Raw genomic sequence first — 18,185 nt, forward strand, 5'->3', positions numbered from 1 at the left:
TCTTGCTGTCAGATTGCTGCTGGGTTTGTAGGTAACCTCTGGCCATCACTATTAAAACCTGGCTGACTGATGCTGTGCGTCCTTACTATTCCCTAGTATATGTCTTAGTAAAAAACATTCCACTCAGATTGAGCATTCTAGCTGCCTAATACATTTTAAAGTTATCACCACATAGCTCAAGATGACTAACACAGAGCACACTTCATCACTGGTAGGGAAAATGAGCCCTTACTTTGCTGACAAAAATTTGAAGTCGGATTAAAAGCTGACACATCCTCTATTTTAGTGGTATGTATGAAACACTAAATATAGCAGTGTGCTCGTGTATTTGCTGATGCATGGTAATGTAGTCTGTAGCAGAACAGCGATGGGCTGGCAAGGAAGATGGTGCACTGCAGCAATACGATAACATCCTCATGTGACCTTGGCCATTTCAGAAGTACTCCATATTATCCAAGGATAACTGTGTATCCTTGACTGATACATTACAAAATTCAAACAGAGGCAGTTGTGGTCCCAGGGCTTTAATGAGCAGCCTGATACTGCAATATTTGCCCAGGCATAATGCAAATTCATTTCAAGGAGAGGTCTCCGTAGTGTGAGAAACAGAACTGTGCTGTATGGCAGCTGTATATGAACAACTGCCAACAAAAAATGAACGGGCCTGATTCTGGGAAATGGGAGGGAGCTGCAACTCCATCTAGTTCTTGTTAGAAACTGAAGGTGCTTGATTCATCATAAAATCAAACCTGAGTACAGTACTTCCAACTGATTACATATTTTTATGTTTCCTTAGTCATATAAGGTTTTATGCTCATGGTTTTATTTTACCTTTGCTGCAGTCCCTGGGCAGGAATTACGGGCTAATCACACCCTGAACAGGGAAATTGATGTGGCTCACAGAACCATAACCTATTCTGGGATTTTCCTCTTGCTCATGGGGGGATGGAGGTGATCTCTTTCAGCCTTTCACTTGCCATGGATGCCTGGGAAGTGTGCTGGTGGTGGAGCTGAGGCTATGACTGTGAATCCCCTCATCTCATCTTCTTCAGGGGAGGAGCAGCAGCTGGATTAGACATTCAGCAGTTCCTTGCAAGACCTAGGCAGTACTTGTGTCTCATGCTGTCATTACTCCAGCTATAAAAGTTTACCCAAGATGAAAACCTGACCTTGAATAACTGGGGAAAATAAAACATCCTCATCCAATGATCCCATGCACTTCCTAGAAAGCAGAGTGGGCTCACTTTGACATGTTTCCAGCACGAAGTGGAGGTGCTTACTTTGGACTGAAAAATGAACAGGCTGTTTTCCTGAGCAGTAAAACTAAACTACTGAATAAACCCAGCTGTTTGGTGGCCTCTTAACTAGTTACGCTCTGTATTGCTGAAATTAGAAGTAGGTAGAGTTGGTGCTTGTCCTGCAGTCAGTGCATCAGAGAGTCATTTCATTTGGCTCCAGTTCTAACCTCTGCAGCGCCAGTTTGGCTTCCAGAATTAGGCAGTGAGATTGCCTCTTCCTTCCATAATCAGAAATGATAGAACAAAGCCCTTCTTTGTTCTTCTAAAAAGGCAGATCTTTGCTTCTCAACTCTTACTGATGTATTAGAGCAGCTGAGGGCTCACTGGGATCTTCTGCTCTCAAAAGCAAGAGGAAAATGAGATATTGATGTTTCTCAAAAAAACCCCAAAACAGCCAGGTATAGATTAGAAATTTATATGTTTACTGTTTTAGTATGTGAATTATAGACAAAAGCTTGATCTATTAAGAAATGCTCTGATTTTTATATAAGACATTTCTAAACCAATAAAGCAGCAATGTATAAAAACACTTTATGCATGTGCAAGTACTCAGTGTCATTCTAAATATCTTTCTATATTTCCCTGCTCCATGGTTCTTTCTGTGACTTTGATTTTTAGTCAACATTTTAAATAAGAAAGAAAAATACTTAAAATAGAGATGAAAAATGTTAAAAATAATATCTAGTCCATAACTGTACAAAATATAGGTGGTTTCAGAATGAAGATATTGTAAGCACTTTTCCTAACTCAGTTTGGACTCCTAAGGAGAGCTGAACACTAAGCAGCTGGTACATGAGCTTGGGTTTGTAACTGCTTTTGAGATGTGACAGGAACTTTGCTGTAAATGGTGATCTAATTCAGATTGATAAATTGCTCTGAAGTTTTGCCTCTGTTGGAATTAGGTGGTGTTGGTTTCCAGAAACTTAATTCATAAGAACATAAGTTCACAGAGACATAGGATTCTCAAGTAATTTTTTTTCTGTGAGTGAACAAATGCCTGACAAATGTTGTAGACAGACAGCCATATTCAGCTCTCTTGCTCCTGAGCAGCCAACTTGTTTTAAACTGGGAGCTTCCGAGAGTCATTTAAAAAGGCACCTTTTGCCATTTAACATTTATTCCAAAAGCAATGAATGCCTGGAAAATTTTCACTGAATAATAATAATTAAAAAGTACATTTGTCTTCTGTTTCAATTAGACCTTTCCCTCAGACCTCTCTGATAGCCACAGTGCAAGCTGCATCCTTGTGTTTTATTTCCTGGGCAAGACATAACTTCCAAAGCTGAAAGGTTAGACATTTTAAAGTATAAAAGTAGCAAAATAAACCTCTGCCTTTTTATTATGCTAACTAAGCTTTACAGCTCTGAGACACACACAAAGAATAATCTATATGGTAGGAACCCTTTGCTTTCACAGAAAGCATTTCTAATGGGTAGCAGTTCCAACAATTTTAGTGTTTCCCATTAGAAAACATTTCCCTTGCAGCAATTCTTTAGGTTCACCTTTTGTTATTTAACTCTTCAGTATCAATTCCTAAGTATTAACGTTTAAGGTTTTGTGCTGCATCAGAGTGACATGCATCATCTCGCTGAACAGCTCAGCACATAAGACAGATTTTGCGCTGTTTCTTTGTTTGCAAGTCAGGCAGGTAAACACAGAGAAAAGCTCCTGGCTGAAACATATTGCAAAGTATTTGGGACAATAAAGCAATCAAACAGAGCAGTCAGCTTCTGACCTTTTGCAACATAGGACCTTTTGAGGGGCTGTAGTCAGACCATGCCACTGTTTCCTGCTATTGAACAACCTGCTGTGGTGCAGCCTCTGCTCAGAGGAGATGCCCACGGCTCAAGGACACACAGCATCTGGAGCTGCGACTGGCTATGAGCAAAGGTGCCTCCTTCCCCTTCCATGAGCACCATGTAACTGTGGCTCATGTCAGAACTGAACACAGGACCTCTAGGTATGAGCCTCAACAGCTTGCAGTTGGGTAATGACTGCATTAATTTGAAGGAAGTAATCACTGCATAAGCCTCTCCATAAATATAATGGGACCACTAGAGGAGGACAAAGAGCTATGTAGTGTTGATGTCAACTACTAAGAAACAGGAGGTTTGCTTTAGAAGGCTTTTCAGCTGGAAACCATCCAGTCTCTGCCCTTCCTGTTCTCTGTATTAGATTCCACCCAGGCCAGCAAGTTGCTATGACAGAAATGCAAAGATACTGGTATTTATTGAGCGCTCAGCACAAAGCATAAACTAATTAGTAAATTCCACCATGCTGTCAAGCCACCGCTGAAATTCAGCCAGAGGAGGAGACTGAGGCTGCATATGAATGCAAAAGACATACCAAAGCCGTCCCATATATAATTCCATTGCATATAATGGCATCTGTCAGTTGGGATCTTGGCTCTGTATCTTTATGAAGGCAGAACAACTGGAAAGGCAAGTTCAAGAAAACAGATGGGCAAAAGGTTGCTTTACATCTGGGTATTACTAAGTGGATCTGAATCTGCTATTCCAGCCTTCATGAAGTGTGGGCTTTTGACATAGAGTTTGAGAAGGTAATGGCTGTAGGTTTTTATTTGATATTTATTTATATTAGGTACATACCCACCCTGAAGTATTTCTTGGTTCCCAAAGACGCTGTTATATAAGGCTTCTATGATGTAATTCTGAGAAGTAACCTGATTTTAGCATAGAATCTTGCGGGTACATGTATCCTGTAGAATATTAAGGATTCTTCTTTGTAGAGTGTAATTCTGTGCCAGCTGCAGTCACCAGCAACTTTTTGGGATTATGATTAGTCTCTTAATGATGCATTTATAACAGTAGAGAAAATTATTTGTATCTGTAATGAAAAACAATGCCCTCTACTTTTCACAGATTTCAGACTCAAACGTCTCTAAGTAGCTGAGGAAATGGGAAACTCAGGAACACTATATTTCATAAAATGTATGTAGTTCTTTCAGGAACTCTTAAAAATGCTGCTTACTTGGATTGCTAATTAAGTCATTTATTATTTTTAAATTTTTTGAACTGAGGTAGTGACAATTGGCCTCAGGCCCAGAGCAGTGTCCTTGTGAGCACTGTACAGGCAGAACAAAGTCCTTCCCTCCCTTACAGCCTTACATTATCATCAATATCTTTCATACAAAAAGATGGCTTAAAAAATTTACATTTGTTTCTAATTCAGCATTCAAATAATTTGTCAGCAGCTTATTTTTAGGCATGTTGGTCCATGAACTGATTGGTGTCTAGGTTACGGTCCCCATCCTGCCAGGTGCTCTTTGCTGTGTCATTTATCCATGCTAAGCTTGGCTCCAGGAGTGGCTTACAATAGCACTGGGGCTGTATGGAGAGCCTCTGTACCTGCTCCTGCATACCCAAACTCATCTGAGTGGTCAGCATTGTCTCAGTCAGCTGCAACTCAAGGCTTCTTAGTACAGAAAAAACAGAGACTTAGTGTCTATGGCACGGGATGTTGGCGGTCCACTTCTGTCAAAGAAAAACAGAAGGATCTGCAGTACAAAATAGGAGGGAGAGATTCAGAGAATTGTTTCTTCTGTGCCTGCTTCCCAAAGCAGTGAAGAAGGAATATGGAAAGAAATAATTAAAACATCCCCCAACTGACTGGTCTTCTTTCCAGCCTTCCCCAGAAGTAGCTGCCTTATTGTCCATGCCAGGACTCCATCGAGAGAAGCCACAAATTTTGATTCCCAGGCTCTTTGAGTAGGCAAATCAGGCATAATGCCACAGGTACTCTGGCATCACTAGCAGACTACTGATACTGGCATCTGTTAGTTTGATAAACATATAGCACACAAAGTTAGCCCTTACTTTCACACACTTTTCTTTTCTTGGCTGCTGACCAACACATGGTCAAAATCTTCAATTTACAGCTCTCTGTACTCTGATGTGGTAAGAAAAAGGTAGGATGAGTTTCCAAAGTTAAACTAAACTTGTGTTTTATATTTTCACCTATTTATACCACAGACAGAACTGATGCAGTACACTCAGTGGCTGGATGATGTATCAGAGAACTCAATATAATCAGTAGCGTAGCTTAAAATGTACCTTTTCATTTGTTGCTTTTGTTGCTGTGATCCTCCTCTACGACCCCATATCTCTGGAATTTTTTAAGTGTAACAACAACCTTATAGGGCTTATATCCAGAATATGAAGCTACACCTAGGTAAGTGAGTGTATGCAGAAATATGTGAGAGTGTCTCTAATTTGCTGTGATGTATATATGGTACATTGATGTAAGCATAGTATACTGTGCTTCCTTAGGTCTTGATAAACCCTGTGTCTTATGAGGGCTCAGAAGGAAATAAATTTACTCTTCAAGTGTTCATTTGAAATGCCTACACTTGAAACAACATAATTTGGACAGGAACAGAGAAGTCCTTTCCAGTGGTTCTGTTCCCTTGGGTTTGATCCTTCTTTTAGCAGAGTCTGGCACACTGTCCTTGGCGATGTCAATGGAGACCAAATGGAGTGATGAAGTACTGGAGCTCTGGGCTGCAGGGCTGTCGGGCATGAATTGCTGCCCTTTGGAAATGGCAGAGCCACCTCTGTTTACAGCACTAGGTTTATTTCATCAGTATTCTTTTAGATGTCACAGAGAAGCTGCTCCTGGGTTTTGGCAGGAAACACTCCCCCCACACTTTAGACTCTTTCCTTCTCTTTGCCTCCTCTCCTGCGAGCAAAAGCTCTATCAAGAAAGCACATTTATTTGGGCCAGGAACAGAGGCAGCCAATACTCAGCTAGTTATTTTGATTGCCTGGCTGGTAGGGGTTGGGGGAACAGATAATGTCAAGATTTCCTCTGCATTCCAGATCTGTTTTCCTCCTACAGTTAGCAGGCGGTGAGTGTGACTTTTCCCACTCAGCTTTTCCCACAGTCAGTAAGACTTATCTGACAACGGAGTTAGTGTCAACTGTCCAAAACTAACTAGGAGATATCTTCCTTTCACCACTCCTGTGCCGTTATTGCTTATCAATGTCACTGTCCAGCTTAAATGACTGGTTAATTTACAGACATACTGAGACAAATTCACTTCTGTTGCAGCTTCAGTGAGCTCAGTGGAGTTACACTGAGTTTGGCCGTAGGTGTCTGAAAAGCACAAGTGGTAGGAATGTGATACTAATAGAAACAAGAACATTGCAACAGTCAACACAAAAAGGAAGCCCTGAGCTTTGGCAGGATGCCCATTTCAGATTTTGGAGTGTGATCCAACAAGGTGTTCATGTTTTACAGCTGGTGCTGCAAGAGAGAAGCTGTTATTCAACAGCAAAACAATTCCTATGTCTCCACATCAAAACACAGCCCATGTTAAAAACAAGTTATAGGCTTTCAGAACACAAATTCTATTGAGAGTCATGATGAATTTGCTTTTAGATCTATTAGAGACCTGGAAAAGACTAGAGTGAAACTGAAGGACACTCAGCCTGAGATTTTGAAATGAGTCCAAAAGGGTTGAATACTGAAATACTATTAGAATTCCACAGAAACAGGAAATATGAGATGGAATTGACACCTCCAGCTTTACCTCCAGTCCAAAATGGTTTTCTAAGAATCTCTTCTGTAACTGGGGGTAGAGAGGCATTTTCAAATTGTAACATCTCTTTTGGCTAGATCAAGTCCTCCTCCACAGGCCTACTGTAGCACCTCTTCCAGGCAGCTGGTTTGGGATGGAGACATCCTCTCAGGGACATCTGTTTCCAAGCCACCTTCCCACCTCCCTCAGTTCTTTTTTAACAGTGGGTGCGTGAAATTCAAAGAAGGGAAATCTGTTGCTTTTGAAATTTTATTAACATTTCTGATTCACAGATGAAGTTAAAATGAATGAAATGTAAAACCAAGCATTTCAAAGTTAACTCAGTTAATTCTGTTAACCTGGACTAGCAGTGCAAATAGAAATCATTGTATCCAGAGCACTTTGCTCTGCTCACTTCTCTACACCATGCACAAATCCCACCTACTGGTTTTGTCTCTGATAGTCTTCTGGACTCCCCTGTGTCTGTTCCCTTTCTCTACATTTCCTTCTTTTCAAAGTCCAGTTTTAGTTTTCCTCCTTACCATTTCTATTCGTTGTTTAGTTTCCTCTTAAAGTCGCTGGCACGTTAAAGTCTGGTTACTCTCCTGCTCATGATGCCTTACAGTGGTCTTCCTTCCTTCTCTTCCTTCTGCCTTTCCTGTTGCCTCTAGTCCATAACTCTGTGTTGTCCAGAGCATCTTACTCCTCTCTGGTTCTCAGTGAAATGGGCAAATGGCTCTGCAAGATCTCTTAACCTATGCATAATACTTCTTCTCCACCCTTGCAATCAAAACAAATTCTTGCTTTTCTTTCTGCTGGTTAATGGACCTATCACTGTCTATCATTGCATCACCTGTGGGTTATGTCTTCTTGACTGGCTGGGGATTAGCCACCTTTCTGGGCAGTAACAAGCAAGGTTTAAAAACTGAGGACCAAAAGCTGAAATTCCAGATTCCTGTTTATATTCACAGATGATGAATTGTAACCCCTTCTGAAAACTGGAAAGGGACTTACACTCTAAGACTTAGGGGCATAGTTTACAAAACCATTAAATTTTTGTGCCTGGACAGAGTATTTCCTTCATGTCTTTTCCTTAACAGACTTAATGCCTGGATGTGAGTCCATTCTGAAGTCTTTTTTGCAAATAAGAGACAAAGAAATTTCCACTGTCAGAAATGGAGCTAAAAGTGGAAGTGTTGGAACACATTCATCAGGTTCAGCTGTCCAAGGCAGATAAAATGATACCCATATTTAAAGTTGAAAAGAAGTCATTGTGGGCAGCAAAAATGATTACAGCTTCCCATATGAATTATCATATGTTTCTGAAAACAACAAAGCAATCTATAAGATTCCCAAATGAGAATACAGATGTAGGATCCAGTATGGCTTTGTAAAAAGAAAAAAGAAACTGCTTTTGCACAGAAAACCAGGAAGAGATAAAACTTATCTTGGCTTTCCAAACTAATATTCTAGAGATATTCAAAATAGAGATGAAATAATGTGAGAAATCAGCGTGGGAAGGAAACTTTGGTCATAGAACATAAACTTAATAAAAGATCCAAAGACACACAAATTGAACTTGTCAGTTTTCAGAATAAAGAGAGGCTAATAATAGGTTGCCCAAGAGATTTTAGGCAAGTATCATTTAAAGCTTCATTATCTTGACAAGTGAGTGAGCAGATGGCAAAATCTGTAGCAAATTCAAGATTTCGTAGGGTCCTGAAGATTAGAAAGATTTCCAAAAACCAAATTCAAATCGCCGAAACAAGGTGATTTGACAACCTCAGTGAAGATGGGATTTCAATTTACCTAAGTGTGAGGCAATGTTCAGGAATGATCTGAAGTGTTCACTGATACAGCATACTTAACGAAGTGTTACCAGCTCAGAAAAATATCTAGGCGGCATTATGGACAGCTTAATTAAAACTGCTCAGTGAAAACAGCTGTTCAATTTGCAGCACTAGTTGTGAAAGCAAATAAAAACACTGATTTATATGAACCATAAAAACCAGCATTGATATTATTATAATGTAATCATGTAAATTCAGGGAACTGTAATACAGTGATGCCCAGCATCATCAGCATTAGAAAACTGTCTAAAAAAAGGAACATTCAGAGAAGTCAGCGAAGGATGGTAAGCAGGGAAGATACAATCATTTTATTTGACCAATGAAAAAATGTGGCACTAAATTCCTGCTAGCCTTTAAGTCATACGAATATCCAATAAGTGCAAGATACAGAAGAAGCAGCACTCTCATGTGCTGGAACCTTTTTCCCCAGTAAATGAGGATCATCAAATCAGCAAGAAATTGAGGGCTTTATTTTCATATATCCTTAAGAAACATGGTGAGAGTACCCATACTAGATGAAATTTTCCAGTGAATCATATGGCAATTTTTGCAATTACTTCATCAAGTCAATAACTTCACCATTAATGTGAAATTGTCACTAGCATTTGGTCTAAATTGTGGTGTTGGTTTGTTGGGGTTTTTTTAAGAATTATTAGAGTGCTTCTTGCCTGAAGGGAGGCTGTAGCTGGTAATTATTGAGAAGACCCTAAGCTTCAGCAATTCTGCATTAAAAGGGTAATTTATACTTGTACAAAGCATAGTAAGAGCCTGTTGCTACTTTCTAGTAGTACATACAACCTAGTTTGCATTTATGTTTCCCAGTTATAAAATATAAGCTATAGGACAGGAAAGAGGTGGATAAACCCAAATCTACTTAAGTCCTGAAGTCTATTTCCCAGATGAAACAGTTTTCTTTATGACTTGACTGGCAGCAGTGAAGTACTTTAGATCATTTTAAAACCATTTAGCAACATTTCAGAATAGAAATAGGGAATAGCTTCCAATATGAGTCAGAAATAGACTAGGTTTTGGTTTTCATATTTACTTCTGACACTTTTTTCTCCTTTAGCATTGACAGTCACTAAAGTATTTTTAAGGCCTGAACTCTGAAACTTTGTATCTAATAACTTTGATCAAACCAAGGATTACTTAATATAAATGTTCTCTGTCAGGTAAATTAACTGATCTTCTATCTCAAAAGCTATCACTTCGGTAAGATCCTGCTGAGTTATAGTCCCTTTAGCACCTATTCTCCCAGCAATTTGCATGGGTTTTTGTAATGTAAATGAGTCAAAAATATTCCCTGAAATGTAGAACAATCTCAGGTAATTACTGCTGAACAGATTTGTGTCAGCCCAAAATGACAAAAAGGTGTTGAAAGGAATTTGCATGACAGTAGTGTGAGTAAACAAGATGAGCAACAGCTATACCTGCAGCACTGTAGAGGTGTTCCAACATCATCCATAGGAACTGATTTCACTAGAAATCATTGCAATACAGAAAAAAATGAACTTTGGAACCAGCAATATGTACAAGCCAAGTAACAACCTTTTCTTGCCTCCTGGAACAGTCCTGAATGCATATCTCCTTCATTTGCATAGCACTTAAGTGAAGTCAAGGAGAAATGTCTTGATGGAGTCTCAAAAAAGTGTCTGTTAATTAAGAGGGGGATCAGACCAGCTAGAATACAGTGTTTCAGGGGGATGCAAGGGGGAGCTGAAGCCCTCTCTGTTCTTTCTGCAATCAACTTTTCAAGTAAATATAAATAAAATAGATGGTGCTTTCTGGCAGGCGAGTGGTGGCACAGTCAGCAGAGAGCTGTGGCTGTGATCTCCGTCATCATTCTGGTCACCTAAGTCTACACAGCAGTAGGTGATGGGGAAACACCTCCTCAAGCTTTCTCTACCTTTGGTATGCTTGGCCAGCTACAGAGCAGTTCCTGCTTTCTTGAGAATTAAGTTGCTTTACCATTACTGCTTTCAATCCAAAAGAGAAAAGGAAAATACATTTATATTTTCTAGCTTTCTCCCATGGTCTTTGATGTTATGATTTATATAATAGTAATTTAATGTCACTACTGAAATTCAGTTATGAGAAAAGCAAACAAGTGCATAGCTTAGACTTTTTGCCTCTTGCATGCAGAAATTAGAGTCTGTTTGGAAGACTACCTTAAGTTATGCTTTAATTTCTCACAGTTGAGTTCTTTTACATAGACTGTAATTCTCCAGCAGCACACCAGTGCTCCTATAAAGTCTGCTGCCTACTATGCAGTCACACCTTATGGCTTACCTCTCTGAGCATATTGTAGTATAGTCCACATAAAAATATAACACAGTTTTGTTCCCAAGGTAATGAATCCTGAATGAAATTATGCCATTATGCAAATCCCCTTACATGGAGTAGGCAGGAAAAATACCAGCAAACAAAACTGAGGTGAAGGAGCTACTAATGTGTTGTCACAAGTATTTTTAAGACTTGCAATTCACAGTTATTCTTTTGCCTACCTGATTATGTGAAGTCATTACTGAAGCACTATTGGACATAATTTGGTAACTTTTTTCCCCAAAGCTTTCTATAATGGTTTCAAGGGCAGTACTACAGGCCTCTTTGTGTTTCAACCAAAAAAAGTAAAACTCTCAGCAACTCAAAGTAAACTATTTTCTGCATAGCTCTAAAAACTGAAACTGCAGTTGTTACTGCTGACTTGTTAATATAACACAGACATGGACATTTCCTGGTTACTGTAAACACTGAAATGCTTTTGGAGTTAATGGAATACAGGTGCTGCCTGACACTACCAAAACGTTCTCACAGAAACAGGGACATTTTTGGACAGAAAGAGCTGCAGAACCACCTAGTCCAGCCCCTTCTTCACAGCATGAATATCCTGCTTCTCAGTGGGAATACCCAGATATGTGAAATGTCATGAAACAGGCATTCTTCCTAAGCTTAAGCTCCTTTATACTCCCAGGAATGGCCTTACCACTTAGCCTGCTGGAACAGAGAGTTCTGTAATGCCAGAGCTGGGTGATGGAGTGGGCTTAGGCAGGCTCTGAGCCGGCTGGGAAACCTTCCCAATGGAGCTGTGGGAAATGATGCTTACAATCGAATCGTCACCAGCCTTCACTTCAAATGAGACTCAGGCAATACTGTGGATAGACAATTAGCCCTTCTTTATTGTGGAATCAAGAAGAAATTTAAAATCAGCTTTAGTGATTCAAGATCATGTAGAACTGTTTAGGTTAATAGGGATTGGCTTGGGCTCCAGCCAAATTTTGATTCTGGTCATAATCTGCCCACCTGAAATTCTATCCCCTACTGCAACTGGCCACAACATTCTTTATTTACTGGCCAAAAACATGAGTGCCATTGCTTTTTTATTTCTATTAAATATATATATTTAAAATCTGTTAAATAAGTTAAAATAGTAGCTGGGTGGCCAGTGATGAAGGTTGCAATATATTGATGGCAATATGCTGCCATCAGTCAGTAGCCTGATTACTCAAAAAGTGTTTGTGCAGAGGAGTATTTGTGTATCTGAAAAAAAGTTCTTACTCTTATAAGTAAATTTGTTTGGGGAACAATTCCCTTGCACTGTTGTTAGAACCTGCTGTCAAGATTGATCATGTTTTCCTGTGTAATCCAGGAGAGTTATAAAAAAAAAGAGAAAAAGCTCCCAGGTCTCTGAACCAATATCCTGCTATGGTGTGTGCTAAATTGCCATTGACTGCTGCAAGGCTTTTTTACACAAATGTTCCAATTATTTCTACTGTGATAGTAATAACAGTTGGAAGTTTAGAAAAAAAAATAAAAATCATGGTTTAGACAAGGTCCCAATACAATATTAAGGAAATGAGCACTTTGAGAGCAAAGAAAGATATTGTTTAAAACAATATATTTTTGTCAAGTGACTGAAGAGGAGGGGGAAAATCGGACACCAGAAGCTGGAATGAGAAGAACACGGGCAATATTTTGTGCTGAGACATTTTGTGTTTCAACATAGCTGCTCCGTTATTCAAGGACATTAATCACCTCGAAATTTCAAGCTCAGCTCCAGTAACAAAACACTGTATCTACACATACAAAATGTAGTCCACTTTCCCAGTTGCTTAATCATTCAAGAATTGGCTATTTCTACAGAGACTGGCTTTGCTCAGCACAAGATTTCATATCTTCAATGTAATATATTTTAAAGATGTCCACAGAGCATCTTACGAAAGGAAGTAAAAGTTTATTGGCACTTGGTTTGTTTTGCCCGTTCTTCTCCTCTGTTAACTGAGAAATCTGCAAGGGATCTTGTGGCTGCAATTCTTCAGAATTTCAGCTGAAGCATCAGCTTTGTCATCTACTGTTCCACAGAAGCACTCTGTTTACTCAGAGGGCAATCCATCCAATCATCATTTGTTCCACAGTTGCCCCCCTGTCTCCTTCTTCACCATTCTCATACAAAAGAGCAACCTCCTGCCTCTCACACAGGACCTTCATCTGGAGTTTATAATGTCCTGTGACAATTTAGGCTGTGTTAAGAACACAAGACTGGAGAAGTAGAGGGGTTATTAAAAAATAATCTGCAAGAGCCAGATATAACCAGAATTCAAGATGGAGAGAAAAGTGCAAGTTAAAGCTGGCCCAAATGTGAAAACCCAGGAAAATGTCAGTTATTTTCCAGAAAACTGTATGATTTCTTCAATTTTTATTCTTTAAGAAACAATGGGTTTTGTCAGAAGGAGGTTTCCAGGTGAAAATTTGTGATTTTTGCTGTAGAAAATATTTCATCCCATGTTTACCATTTCACTTTTGTTCTCACTTATTCTGCCTTGATAGACACAATCTGGTCTACTGCATTGCATCCCAAATGCAAATACCCTGGCAGTTCTCTGCTGTCACTGCTCACTGTAGTTCATCCTGCCTTTATGGTGCATCAAGTAGAGGCTGCTTGACTGAAGTCTGAAGGCCCCTCCCTTGCCTCATCTATCATCTGTTCAATATTAAAAGCTTTCTTCCCACAGCCTGTGTGTACAGGATCCAGCTTCTGCTGTCTACTCATTACGTTTTCAAATACACATTTGCGTACTTCTGTTAAAAATGCCTCTCATTCTTGAAAGATGGTCTTCTGAATATATAAAGATAGCACATTTGCCTCCTTGGAGACTCTCTTGCTAACTCACTTTGCGTCAGTGCCTCCAAACACTAATTCTGGTGTGCCAGAAGTACACCAGCAGTTACTACTCTGGCCAGTACCGTTTTATTGTTCTCTCATACTCCACCCTTCCTACCCCAATCAGGTCTTCTTTCCACCAGTGTCTTGTTTTATATTTAGTTTGCAATCTCCTGAGGGCAGAGATTGTGCTTCAGCTCCCTCCAGTTTTCGGTTCCAAGCGTTTTGAGAACTCAGTTTGTTATTAATGATAACAATAAAGTACCATGCTTTGTATGAACAGAATTAAAGCTTAATTTCCCGCCATGCCCTCCATTCCATTTCTAGCAAGGGAGAGGGAGCACAGTCAAACAGCAGACACTTTGTTACTGTAGTCTGTATCTGAGCATACTTAGAGTCTTTTCACAGTGAATACTGCAAGAAGTTCCATTTATTTCAGCATTAATCACTGTGAACAAAAGTGAAAGAATTTGGCCCCCACTAATGAAAGCCAGCACTGCTCTGCTGTTGGCAAAGTGCAGAGCAATCCTTTCCCAGAACTTCAGAAAGCTAAAATGAAGTAGGATGACCATATAGGTGCCAATCTCTTGATAAACCAGAAAAGAGTGAAACTAAGTTATAATTTATTCTTGTTAAAGCTACCTTAAAATGATGATAGTTGGTATATGCAAATAAAAAGCAGAGAGAGAGTGCCAGGGCACAAGCTAGAACATTTTGTCCTCATTCACAGTGATTCTTATTTTTCTCTATCCAAAATATTTGTTTGTTTACTTAGATGTCAAAGAGGACACCTACTCATATGCCCTTAGTGCTTTTCACATAACTTCAACCACAGAATTAATATGAAATTCACTGGAGTCTGCTGTTAGGAAAACAAGCAATGGAAAACCTCAAATCTCTTCTTCCCTTCCAGTGGTAACCCAGACTTACAACATCCCGCTCAGACCATTTTGCCTGTGATAGAAAACAAAACCAGACCTCTAGGACCCCCAAAGAGATAAAGACCACTGCCAAAGTTATAAATATTACTTAATGTGTTTATGTCTAGGCTGTCTGAGCTACTATTTGAAGCTACAGAAGCACAGCAACACCATTTTGAGTATAGTAAATTTCAAGAAGCTTCATTACAGTCAGTTCCTGAAGAATTAGATTCATTATAAAATTTGGCATTGCACTGATTAGCATCAGACTGCATCATTGATCTTGTATATCCTGTTATTTCCTCTTTTGTTTTATTATTACTTTCTAAGGGATACTAGTGTAAGGAGCCTGTGTCCTCTAAACAGCAAATAGTAACCAAGGATGCACTCTTCCCACATTTTCCTCCACAAGATGAATCCTGTTTGGTTCTTCTACAAGTAGACAAATATTGTGAGGTGATTAAATTAACAAAAAATCCTGACTCATGATAATTAAGGACAGGAGGATAGAAAGGAAAGAAGTTGTACTTTTATCATAGTGTTCCAGTAGTTTACAAATGGCAAACCAAGATGTAGTCATGGTTCTCTTCCCTTAGGTCTGCTTCTTTTCTTACCAGGTGCATTGGAGTTTGTATGGTTACTTTACTATGACTAGATCAGGCTGCATAACAGAATCTGTAGCAAATTAAAAACACAGTGCTGAGTAGAGGCTAGAATACTATGCAGTATCAATTAACTCAGTGTTTAATTACCATGGTGATTGGAAGGAACTATAAATTACTAAATATATTATTACTGTATCAGACTTCCATGCCACAATGGCATCAGAGCATGGGTGCAACTAGTTTAGACTTTTCCCCAACATTTTATATGCTTGCAAGATTTTAAGACAGTACTTTCATTCCTGCCAGTATTCTGTTATCAATGAGCAAAGACAAATATAATATATAGCTTCTTTTAAGGCAACTGGGAACTTCTGCCTTTCTGTTCATCATATACAGTGGTTTCATTGCAATTACTCTGAAAAGAACCATTTTGGCAAGACTAGTATCAAGCAGGAAAACTGCATTTTCTGTGGAAAATGTGCTTCCGTTTTCTTTCCCCCAGAAATGTTAGCCATCTTGTGCTGGATGTCAGAATGTATCAAGCAGGAAACATGAGTACTGATCAGCTGGCTACTTATACACTTAACCAACATATGAAAAATGTGTGAGAGACCAGAATTTTACCATTTTTCCAGGTCTTCTAACATTCTAAAAGGAAATGAAGCATGTTTTACCTGTGAATGATTCCTAATGTGTACCATCCTTCAAGCAGATTCTGTAGAATAGCTCTTATTGTAACTGCTACTATGAGGTGTAATACATCAAAAATACTTGTGATGGTAATTCGACTTCTGAGCAGCTGACCATGATTAAAAGCATAAAATAGGCATAGGCCAGTTGCTGCATGAGACGTGTTCTCATTACTCAGTAGCACTGTTTCCTTTGGGGAAAAAACTACAATACCTAATCTTGCCTCTGGATTTAGTTTTCCTCAATAAAGTACCTGAAATTAGTAAGATTTTTGTCAGTGCCTGCCACAGAGTTTGGTCTAGGCTTGCCAGTTCAGTTCTGTTGCTGATTATGAAATACAGCCATATCACTGCAGTTTATCTTAGTAACTTGTGGTGAGATAACATGGGATTAGCAATTGCTAGTATCTAGTCACTAATTACCTGCTTTCAGTAAACCTGGAAGTCTAGGGATATTTTTGATAAAGTAACATCTTCAAAAACGAAGGGAAGGGAAGATAATATCTTTTGTTCTATTGCTACATTCTGGCCATCGCAGACAGCAGCTGAAGAAAGGGAGATCTGTCTTCCAGACAGGCAGGGCACGCTAAGATGGTGCATCCAAGTGTGGCTGCCAGAAGAGCACTGCTGAAGGTTGCAGTACTGGCTGACGTGGGCTGGTGTTTGTGGGTGGTGACACAGCAGTATGATACAAAACCTTCAAAACTGAGTTTATTATTTCACCTTTAGGCTGTGTGTCATGGCTCATCTTTACAGGGCAGCTGAGTACTATATCAGAAATTAATTTTTCATCTCTACCTGGCTCCTAAATGATAAAAGCCTGTGGCAGAAAACAGGTGTAGTTGGTCTTATGTACTGGTAATGGCTGTGTTGTAAGAGATTAAATAAAGAGGCAGAGGTCAGAGGCAGATTTACCGGGTAGCGGAGCTGATTGTAGGAACCGTAATCCTCTCTTCTCCCATTAACATCAGCAGGTGTTTGCTCTGGGTCATGGGATGTGGGAGTATTTACATAATTATGCTGTCTCCCTTCCAGATCTTGAATGCATCCATCCCTGGAAGGCAATCCTTTTCTCAAAAGAGTTTGTCCAGTCATTTGGAGGACACTGTAGCTGGAATTGCAGGCAGAGCAGTGACATACAACATCTGCACAAGTTCTGGACAAGCACATCATCTCCACTACATCAGCTAAAGTAGAATAGTTTAAGATGAACCTTTTCAGATGAACCTTTTAAGAACAGGGACAAAGGAAAACAAATCCACATCACAAAGTAAGCAAAATATGTTATTAAAACAGTGGTAACATGGAATACATCTGTGTGTTTGCTTTTAGCTTCTATGGGTATTGCTGACATTGCAGCTACAGTTGTAATTTAAACAAGACAGGGATATCGATACTGTTTAACATGACTGCTTTACCTGGGCACGCAGCTCTTTCAGTGTAGGGCGCTCACTTGCAGGAACATCAGCCTCTTCCTTGCACATGACATATACTCTGCCAAAAGAGCAAGCAGTAAGTAATTGATTGTGACTAAATGAAATTAAGCCCCTGTTGTCCTTCTCAGCTATCAGAGTCTGCTGGAGAAACATCCAGGATAGGGAAGGGACCACTGTTAAAACAGTATTTCCCAGATCACAGAGGAAGCAGAGTCACAAAATGGCTTTCCTAAATGGGATAAGGGCCCTGCTAATGCTTTCTGGCTAGTCTACTGATGAAGAAATCAGGATTCATTTTAGTCTGTAAAGTATGCAAAAAGTGACTGCCAGGGTTTAATTTTGAAACCTTTTAGGAGTGCAAGAGCTTGTAAGAGAAGAAGTGATGCAGGGAGAAGGAGGTGGGAAGTAAGTGGGTGGAATGCAGAGAAGGTGGGAAAGAAAGGGGAGAGGCTGTGTTGCGAGGACTGTGGCTTGATCTTGGATGAAGAGTTGATGAGCCTAGGCTTCTGAAAAAAAAATCCTTATTTTCTTTCCGCAAAAGTTGAAGCACAGGCGAAGCACCCATTACAGCCTCCCGGGGAAAAGGCAGCCCGTTGCCAGCCAGGTTTTCTGTCAGCTCGTGGCGGGTGACCTCTCCCTGGAGCTGCGGACGCCGGCCGTTCGCAGCGCTGGGCGGCAAGGCTGGGGTGG

At 39.8% G+C, this 18,185-nt stretch overlaps 1 protein-coding gene and 1 long non-coding RNA gene across 7 annotated transcripts in view; one reads left to right on the forward strand and one right to left on the reverse strand.

The window, feature by feature from the left end:
- The window catches only part of STARD13 (StAR related lipid transfer domain containing 13), a 329,105-nt gene that overhangs the window by 167,102 nt on the left and 143,818 nt on the right, over positions 1-18,185 (forward strand). The window lies entirely within an intron of this gene.
- Positions 12,566-18,179, reverse strand: LOC108445999. Its single transcript, XR_001861096.1, has 2 exons — positions 17,478-18,179; positions 12,566-17,286 (listed from the first exon to the last, which is right to left on the reverse strand). It is a non-coding gene; the product is annotated as an uncharacterized LOC108445999 (long non-coding RNA).

This window comes from Corvus brachyrhynchos, unplaced genomic scaffold (genome assembly GCF_000691975.1).
Source record: "Corvus brachyrhynchos isolate BGI_N302 unplaced genomic scaffold, ASM69197v1 scaffold103, whole genome shotgun sequence".
Lineage (NCBI taxonomy): Eukaryota > Metazoa > Chordata > Aves > Passeriformes > Corvidae > Corvus > Corvus brachyrhynchos.